Source organism: Ovis canadensis, chromosome 1, assembly GCF_042477335.2.
Source record: "Ovis canadensis isolate MfBH-ARS-UI-01 breed Bighorn chromosome 1, ARS-UI_OviCan_v2, whole genome shotgun sequence".
NCBI classification, from domain to species: Eukaryota; Metazoa; Chordata; class Mammalia; order Artiodactyla; family Bovidae; genus Ovis; species Ovis canadensis.
This window is the reverse complement of record NC_091245.1, coordinates 206285068-206294922: the sequence shown is the minus strand read 5'-3', so window position 1 is coordinate 206294922 and position 9855 is coordinate 206285068. Positions and strand designations below refer to the sequence as shown.

The 9855-nt window shown below is 44.5% G+C and overlaps 1 pseudogene; it reads left to right on the top strand.

Annotated features, from left to right (window-relative positions):
* Window positions 1-231: 231 nt before the first annotated feature.
* Window positions 232-5253, top strand: LOC138442536 (5-hydroxytryptamine receptor 3C-like; annotated as a pseudogene).
* Window positions 5254-9855: the final 4602 nt, after the last annotated feature.

Here is a 9855-nt window from a genome sequence, read left to right as displayed (position 1 = left end):
CAGCTCCAGCTTCTGACATCATTCCTGTGGATTACTACGGTAAAGCAGATCAACTCTTCCCCTTTCCCACTACCAATTATAAGTTTAAATTTTAAGAGTGACTTAAAGGTTTTCCGGACCTCTACCCAATGTATAAATCTTTCTTGGACCAAACAAGTCCATCTAGAACTGGTCCAGGGGACACAAATCTCCCTGGGCAGCTTAGGAAGATAGAATTGGTAACCCAAGAAAATGGCCAAGTGGTTGCAGACCAATGCACTGGTACAACCCTGGGTCCAAGCAGTTTTAGGCTGTATTTAATGTCTGCCTATAAAAAAGGCCATTAAGGGGTACTTTGCCAATGCTGCTGCTGCTAAGTCACTTCAGTCATGTCCGACTCTGTGCAACCCCATAGGCGGCAGCCCACCAGGCTCCTCCGTCCCTGGGATTCCCTAGGCAAGAATACTGGAGTGGGTGATCATTTCCTTCTCCATTGCCGATGATACTTGGCTAACAAAGTAGGGGAGATAGGGTGTGGTCATTAGGGACCCCAGTGGGAGGAAGAGGATCAGAGTTTAAAGACTACTTCCCTGGTGGTCCAGTGGTTAAGACTGTTCTTCCACTGCAAGGGACACGGGTTTGATCCCTGATATGGGAAAGTTTTGCCTGCCATTTAGTATGGCCAAAAAGAAAGAGAAGAAAGGGAAGGGCTGGAGTGGCTCCACCATCACTCACCTCTGCTTCTACTGACCTGGCTGTAGGTGGGACAAGCCCCTCATTAGCTAGAACACAGTAGAGTGCATCAGCAACAACAGACTCACTGTATCAGCTGAGAACCTGTGGCTTCTAGATATCAGCATCGTGGAATAGTGCATATCCGGGTCAGGGAAAGCCAGCATAAAGCCCATCTGAAAAGAGCAACCAAGGGTCAGTGCAGGGCACAGGGACACCAGCAGATTCAGATCAGGGTACAGCCTCAATGAGTTGACTCTCACAAAACACTATGAGCAGAAGAGACGAGAGAGAGTGACCTTAGAGAAATAGCCCCAAGAGTGAGCACAATAGAAGACCCGGGAAGGGAGGGAGACACAAGCTGATGAAGGCACCCACAGCACCTATCTCTCTCTGCCTCTCATGAGCTGTGTGGATGTGGATCAGGTACCTCCAGGTCTCACTACATATCTCAGCAGCCAAGGTCGAATTATAGTACCACAGGCCAAGGAAGGTGACCAGCACCTATAACCCACCTACTTTCCTTTTGACCAACAGACCTGCATGCTCACTGTCAGTTCCCTCCTCTACACAGGTGAGTGAGACACGTTGTGGCAGCCATTTAGGGTTCAGAGGAAGATGCATCAGTGATGCAGGCATTATTTAGGAAGGTTTTAGATCAGTGCTTCTCAACTCTGGCTGCCCACCGAAGCTTTTTAAAAATACCAATAACTATGCATTACCCCAGAAATTCCAAGTAACTGCTCCAAATGGGGTTCTACTACTGTGATTTCTTTCTATCTTCCCAGGTGACACTAATGTGCAGACAGGATTAAGAACTACAGCTTTAATTTCTCAATAAAGTTAAAAAAATAAACAAAAACTACTGCTTTACCTTAGATAGCCCTTCCACCAAATGAGTCTAACCTGACCCTGACCTGCTGCACGTGTATAATTTTTAGCTCAAGCCTGTTAACATTAACAGCCAATATACTTTAACCAGTAATTAATGTAACTGAAGCTACCATGTGTCCTATGGCAGAATCAGACAAATAAATCATTATAACTGGCATGCATGGAATTATAAAAATACTGAGCTGTTCAAGACTTATTCCACTGAAACAACACATAGAATTGGGGAACTGAGAAGAAAAATAGGAAAGACTCCCAAAATTCTTTTTATTTATTTTATTACCTTATTTTTGGCTGCACTGGGTCTTCGTTGCTGCACACAGGCTTTCTCTCTAGTTGCAGAGCGTGGGCTCTAGGGTACATGGGCTTCAGTAGTTGTGGTACAGGCTTAGTTGCCCCAAGGCATGTGGGATCTTAGTTCCCCTTAGCCAATTCAGGGGATGTCAGGGATCGAACCTGTGTCCCCTGCATTGGCAGGTGGATTCTTAACCACTAGACCACCAGGAAAGTCCCTCCAAAAATTCTTGACTCATGTTTAAGTCATAACTAATCTTCCCATAATTTTGACCCTAACAACCAAAAAAAAAAAAACCCTCCTAATGCTGCAGCCCACATGTATATGAATTGCTGGTCCTATGACCCACTTCTGAGAAAACCTAGATGCCTACTTTAAAAGGACAGGGAGGAGAATCTGTGGAAGAAGCTCAGTGGGGGAGGAATTGAATCTTGCGGGCAGGATATTTGAGGACACTCTGGACTGAGCAACCCTGGCCTACTTGCAGTGGACAGCATGCTCCTGGACAAGGAATTGTGGGTGATAACAGATATACCTTGAAATGTCACTCAGACCCAGGGGGAGTGGGAGCTTCTGAACACCAGCAAGGCAACCCCAAAGATGTTGATGGACAGCAACCTATACGACCAAATCATTTCCTATGTAAGTCCAGGGGCCCCTGTTTGACTTCCGAGTTGCTCTTGATTTTCCTCTTAATCTAAGGCCCTTTAGGATGTAAAAATAATTCTAAGGAGTTGAGCACCTGCTCCTCATTCCACTTTCTACCCTAACTACCCTCAAGAAGGATCCTCAAGGCATCTGCCCTGAAGACAGGAGGAGCAGCTGGACTTTTATAAAAATGGATGGTCCTGTCCGATGGTCTAAAGGGCCCATTTGCCCACAAAAGTCTATAATTGTGTTCCCAGAAAGTGGGACATAAGGGGAAATTAGACAATGAAATTTGTGGGACTTCTGAAGAGGGCACAATTCAATGCATCTATTACCCAGAGAGGTCAACCCATGACCAGCCTAACTGGACATCAGCAAAGAATGAATAAGCAAATATAGAGCTGAGCGCTCTGGCATCAGTTATTTGCCACATTCTCCACACTCCTTCCCACCAGATGGCCAACAGGTGCAGGCCCAGCCTCTTCATTTCAAACCTCCTGGTGCCCAGTAGCTTTCCAGTCACCATTGACACCCTCAGCTTTTTTTTCCTGACAGCAGGAAATAAGAACCTTGCCTCAACCACAATAAGTTACCATTTCATGCCAGTCAGAATGGCTGCTATCCAAAAGTCTACAAGCAATAAATGCTGGAGAGGGTGTGGAGAAAAGAGAACCTTCTTACACTGTTGGTGGGAATGCAAACTAGTACAGCCACTATGGAGAACAGTGTGGAGATTCCTTAAAAAACTGGAAATAGAACTGCCATCAGTTCAGTTCAGTCGCTCAGTCGTGTCCAACTCTTCGTGACCCCATGAATCACAGCACACCAGGCCTCCCTGTCCAGCACCAACTCCTGGAGTTCACTCAAACTCACGTCCATCGAGTCAGTGATGCCATCCAGCCATCTCATCCATGGTCGTCCCCTTCTCCTCCTGCCCCTAATCCCTCCCAGCATCAGGGTCTTTTCCAATGAGTCAACTCTTCACATGAGGTGGCCAAAGTATTGGAGTTTCAGCTTTAGCATCAGTCCTTCCAATGAACACCCAGGACTGATCTCCTTTAGGATGGACTGGTTGGACCTCCTTGCAGTCCAAGGGACTCTCAAGAGTCTTCTCCAACACCACAGTTCAAAAGCATCAATTCTTCAGCACTCAGCTTTCTTCACAGTCCAACTCTCACATCCATACACGACCACAGGAAAAACCATAGCCTTGACTAGACAGACCTTTGTTGGCAAAATAATGTCTCTGCTTTTGAATATGCTATCTAGGTTGGTCATAACTTTCCTTCCAAGGAGTAAGAGTCTTTTAATTTCATGGCTGCAGTCACCATCTGCAGTGATTTTAGAGCCCCAAAAAATAAAGTCTGACACTGTTTCCACTGTTTCCCCGTCTATTTCCCATGAAGTGATGGGACCAGATGCCATGATCTTCGTTTTCTGAATGTTGAACTTTCATATGATCCAGCAATCCCACTGCTGGGCATATACACTGAGGAAACCAGAATTGAAAGAGACACATGTACCCCCAATGTTCATCACAGCACTGTTTATAAAAGCCAGGACATGGAAGCAACCTAGATGTCCATCAGCAGATGAATGGATAAGAAAGCTGGTGGTACATATACACAATGGAATATTACTCAGACATTAAAAAGAATACATTTGAATCAGTTCTAAGGAGGTGGATGAAACTGGAGCCGATTATACAGAGTGAAGTAAGCCAGAAAGAAAAACACCAATTCAGTATATTAATGCATATATATGGAATTTAGAAAGATGGTAACGATAACCCTATATGCGAGACAACAAAAGAGACACAGATGTATAGAACAGTCTTTTGGACTCTGTGGGAGAGGGTGAGGGTGGGATGATTTGGGAGAACGGCATTGAAACATGTATATTATCATATGTGAAACAAATCACCAGTCCAGGTTCAATGCATGATACAGGGTGCTCGGGGCTGGTGCACTGGGATGACCCAGAGGGATGGGGTGGGGAGGGAGGTGGGAGGGGGGTTCAGGATGGGGAACACGTATACACCCCTGGTGGATTCATGTCAATGTATGGTAAAACCAATGCAATCTTGTAAAGTAATTAGCCTCCAATTAAAATAAAATAATAATAATAATAAGAAGAACCTTGCCTCATTGAAGATAACTCTTCTGCTGGGCTACAACGTCTTCCTGCTCATGATGAATGACTTACTCCCTGCCAGTGGCACCCCCCTCATCAGTATGGCCCCTCCAGCTCTTCAGAAGGGTGGGAGGGACTGGCTGAACTGGCTCAGGGAAGGGAGATATACTGGGCAAAAGAGGCTGTGCTTCCCAGGGTGGGATTGGAAGAGAAGAACGAAGTCCTGGCTGGTGCCTCTGGCCTTCAGGCAGGCCCAACTTCCCTCCAGGTGTCTATTTTGCCCTGTGTCTGTCCCTGATGGTGCTCAGCCTGCTGGAGACCATCTTCATCTCCTACCTGCTGCACTTGGCCACCACCCAGCCCCCACCCATGCCTCGCTGGCTCCATTTCCTGCTTCTACACTGCACCAGCCCAAGGACATGCTGCCCAGCTGTGCCTCAGAAGGAAAACATGGGCCTTGATCACCTGCCTGGTGAGGGAAGTCAGCACTGCCCAGGCTTCCTCTTCCATCACCTCCGCTTTTCTGCTCCTGCCTCCTTCCCCACAATCCCCCAGGTGACCTTGGTGGCCCATAGCTGAGTCTCTGTCTCACTGTAGATGTGAAGGAGCCCATGGAGTTTGTGGGGAAGGTGCCAAGTCCCAGAGAGAGAGCTAAATGGGTTCCCTCGGTCAGCAAGGACCTAGCAGGAAAACAAGACTCAGAAGCAGCACTTGGCCAGCCTGTGGGTGCAGTTAAGCCACATGATGGACACCCTGCTCTTCTGCTTCTACCTGCTGTTCAGGGCCACCTCCATCACTATGGTGATTGTCCTCTGAAACGCCAAGGCATGACATCCATATCCACTTCTCGCTACAAACTACAGCATGAAGTTTCTCATGGTCTTAGGGCCAGCCAGACACAGGCCCTTTCCTAGTCTTAACCACTTACCTGCAATGACTACCATGTGTATGCATATGTTCAGTTGCTTCAGTCGTATCCAACTCTTTGCAACTCCGTGGACTGTAGCCCACCAGGCTCCTCCGTCCACGGGACTCTCCAGGCAAGAATACTGGAGTGGGCTGCCATTTCCTCCTCCAGAGGATCTTCCTGACCCCAGGAATGAACCCGAGTCTCCAGCATCTCCTGCATTGCAAGCAGGTTCTTTACTGTTGGAGCCATCAGGGAAGCCCAGTGACTACCATGTCCCCTCTAAATTCCCAAAACAACACAGCCCCACCAAGCAGGTTTAGGGCTGCCCTAGACAATCTCCTGACCTCTCACATGCCTCACGGGCAGGTGGGTCCTCATTCCCGCACACTTCAGTGTTCCTTAGTCACACCTAACTTCTGACTCCCTTATCACTGAAGACTGGGGTCACTGGAGTCTCTCCTCGATTGATTGTCCCAATAAATAACTTTTCAGGAAGCACTGGCTCCTCAATGCATTTATGATCATCTCCACAAACACTGAAGTAAACAGCCCTCTTGTAGATAAAAAGCCTAGAGATAAACCCACATAACTATGGGTACCTTACTTTTGACAAAGGAGGCAAGAATATACAATGGGGCAAAGACAGACTCTTCAATAAGTGATGATGGGAAAACTGTACAGCTACATGCAAAAGAATGAAATTAGAACACTTTTTAACACCATACATAAAAATAAACTCAAAATGGATTAAAGACCTAAATGTAAGACTCGAAACTATAAACCTCTTAGAGGAAAACATAGGCAGAACATTCTATGACATAAATAACAGCAAGATCCTCTATGACCCACCTCCTAGAGTAATGGAAATAAAAACAGAAATAAACAAGTGGGACCTGATTAAACTTAATAGCTTTTGCACAGCAAAGGAAACTATAAACAAGGTGAAAAAACAACCCTCAGAACAGGAGAAAATAACAGCAAATGAAACAACTGACAAAGGATTAATTTCCAAAATACACAAGCAGCTCATGCAAGTCAATATCAGAAAACAAACAACCCAATAAAAAAGTGGGAAAAAGACCTAAACAGACATTTCTCCCAAGAAGACATACAAATGACTAATAAACACATGAAAAGATGCTCAACATCGCTCATTATTAGAGAAATGCAAATCGAGACTACAATGAGATATCGCCTCACACCGCTCAGAATGGCCATCATCAAAAAGTCTACAAACAACAAATGCTGGAAAGGGTGTGAAGAAAAGGAACCCTCTTGCACTGTTGGTGGGAATGTAAATTGATACAGCCACTACGGAAGACAGTATGGAGTTTTTTTATTCCTTAAAAAAACTAAGAATAAAACCACCATATGATCCAGCAATCCCACTATTTTGTTTTCTAAGGAAAACAAAATTGAAAAAGACACATGGACCCCAACGTTCATTATAGCACTATTTACAATAGCTAGAACAGGGAAGCAACCTAGATGTTCACTAACAGATGAACAGATAAAGAAGCTGTGGTGCACATACACATGGAATATTAGTCATAAAAAGGAATGCATTTAGGTCAGTACTAAGGAAGCAACAGTTAGAACTGGATATGGAACAACAGACTGGTTCCAAATAGGAAAAGGAGTACGTCAAGGCTGTATATTGTCACTCTACTTATTTAATTTATATGCAGAGTACATCATGAGAAATGCTGGACTGGAAGAAGCACAAGCTGGAATCAAGATTGCCAGGAGAGATATCAATAACCTCAGATATGCAGATGACACCACCCTATTATGGCAGAAAGTGAAGAGGAACAAAAAGCCCCTTGATGAAAGTGAAAGAGGAAAGTGAAAAAGTTGGCTTAAAGCTCAACATTCAGAAAACGAAGATCATGGCATCTGGTCCCATCACTTCATGGGAAACAGATGGGGAAACAGTGGAAACAGTGTCAGACTTTATTTTGGGGGGCTCCAAAATCACTGGAGATGGTGATTGCATCTGTGAAATTAAAAGACGCTTACTCCTTGGAAGAAAAGTTATGACCAACCTAGATAGCATATTCAAAAGCAGAGATATTACTTTGTCAACAACGGTCTGTCTAGCCAAGGCTATGGTTTTTCCTGTGGTCATGTATGGATGTGAGAGTTGGACTGTGAAGAAGGCTGAGCACCGAAGAATTGATGCTTTTGAACTGTGGTGTTGGAGAAGACTCTTGAGAGTCCCTTGGACTGCAAGGAGGTCCAACCAGTCCATTCTGAAGGAGATCAGTCCTGGGTGTTCATTGGAAGGACTGATGCTAAAGCTGAAACTCCAATACTTTGGCCACCTCATGTGAAGAGTTGAGTCACTGGAAAAGACCCTGATGCTGGGAGGGGTTGGGGGCAGGAGGAGAAGAGGAGGACAGACGATGAGATGGCTGGATGGCATCACCGACTCGATGGACATGAGTTTGAGTGAACTTCAGGAGTTGAGTGAACTCCTGGCGTGCCGCAATTCATGGGGTCACAAAGAGTCAGACACAACTGAGCGACTGAACTGAACTGAATGAGGTGGATGAACCTAAAGCCTATTATACAGAGTGAAGTAAGAAAGAGAAAAACAAATATTGTATACTAACACATACATATGGAATCTAGAAAGATGGTACTGAAGTAATTATTTTCAGGGCAGTAATGGAGACATAGAGAACAGACTTATGGACACAGCTGGGTGAGTAGAAAGGAGAAGCGTGAGATGTATGGAAAGAGTAACATGGAAACTTACATCACCATATGTAAACTAGATAGCCAATAGGAATTTGCTGTATAATTCAGGGAACTCAAACTGAGCTCTGTAACAACCTAGAGGTGTGGGATGGGGTGGGAGGTGGGAGGGAGGTTAAAGAGGGAGGCACACATGTATACCTATGGCTGATTCATGTTGATGTTTGGCATGGCAGGAACCAACACAATTCTGTAAAGCAATTGCCCTTCAATTAAAAAATAAATGATTTTTTAAAGCCCCTTTGTAGGAGCTTTGATACTTCATTCTAAACAGGTGTAATGGGATTTGACTTGAAGTCTCTCAGACACTTTCAGAGATTCAAAAGAATGAAAAGATCACCTCATTTGCAAGAAATTATTATAACATACTTAAATTTTAAAATGTCCCTTTCATCAACCATTTTCATTTCACTTTCCTTTGTGTCAAGTTTTATTCTGACAGGTTCTTCTAATCTCACAAAATCAAAGAGAGGGCCTTCTGAATACATATACATGCTTGAAGAAGGTCCAGGAAGACTAATTAAGGGCCTCAATTAAAGAGTTCAAATTAAATAGTCCTATAGCCACATAAAGGAATGCTCTATAGCCGTTTAAAGTAAGAATGTAGATTTATGTCAAAACCAGGGAAACAGGTCCATGATATATAGCGTGGAAAAAACAAGTTATAAAACAGTATGTATATAAAATTTGGTTTTTTTTTTAAAAAAAGAATGCTAGATAGAAATGCAGGGGAAAGATATGAATAGCTGAGAGTGAAAGCGTTAGTTTCTTATTCATGTCCCTTTGTGACCCCATGCACTATAGCCCACCAGGCTCCTCTGTCCATGGAATTCTCCAGGCAAGAATACTGGAGTGGGTTGCCATTTATTTCTCCAATGGACAGCTAGACATGAAAAACAAAAATAACAAGAGCTAATTTTGTCCAGGATAATGGGATTATGAGGATTGCTATCTTCTTTTATATTTTTATCTGTGTTTTCAATGTGTGCGTGTTCAGTTACTCAGTTGTGTCCAACTCTTTGTGACCCCATCAGCTGTAGCTCACCAGGCTCCCCTGTGCATGGAATATTCCATGCAAGAATACTGGAGTGGGCTGCCATTTCCCACTCCAGGGGATCTTTCCAACCCAGGGATCATATCTGCATCTCCTGCGTTGGCAGGTAAGTTCTTTACCATTGTACCCACCTGGGAAGTCCGTGTTTTCAATGAGCGTATATTATATTTACTCCCTGCCAAAAACCCTTCCTTCTTGGTGGGGTAGGGGAGTTGTCCCAAGAGGCTTGCAGGATCTTAGCTCCTCAACCAGGGATTAAACCTAGGCCCCTGACAGTGAAAGCACAGAATCCTAACCAATGAACTGCCAGGGAATTCCCCAAAATCTATTTGAAAAAAAAAAAAAAGGGTTCTGTATTAACAGTACTTCATATCCCTACCAGCACATATCCTGGGGAGGACTCCAACAGGTAACTGGGAGCAAGGACCTGAGGAGAGAGAGAAATTGAAAGGG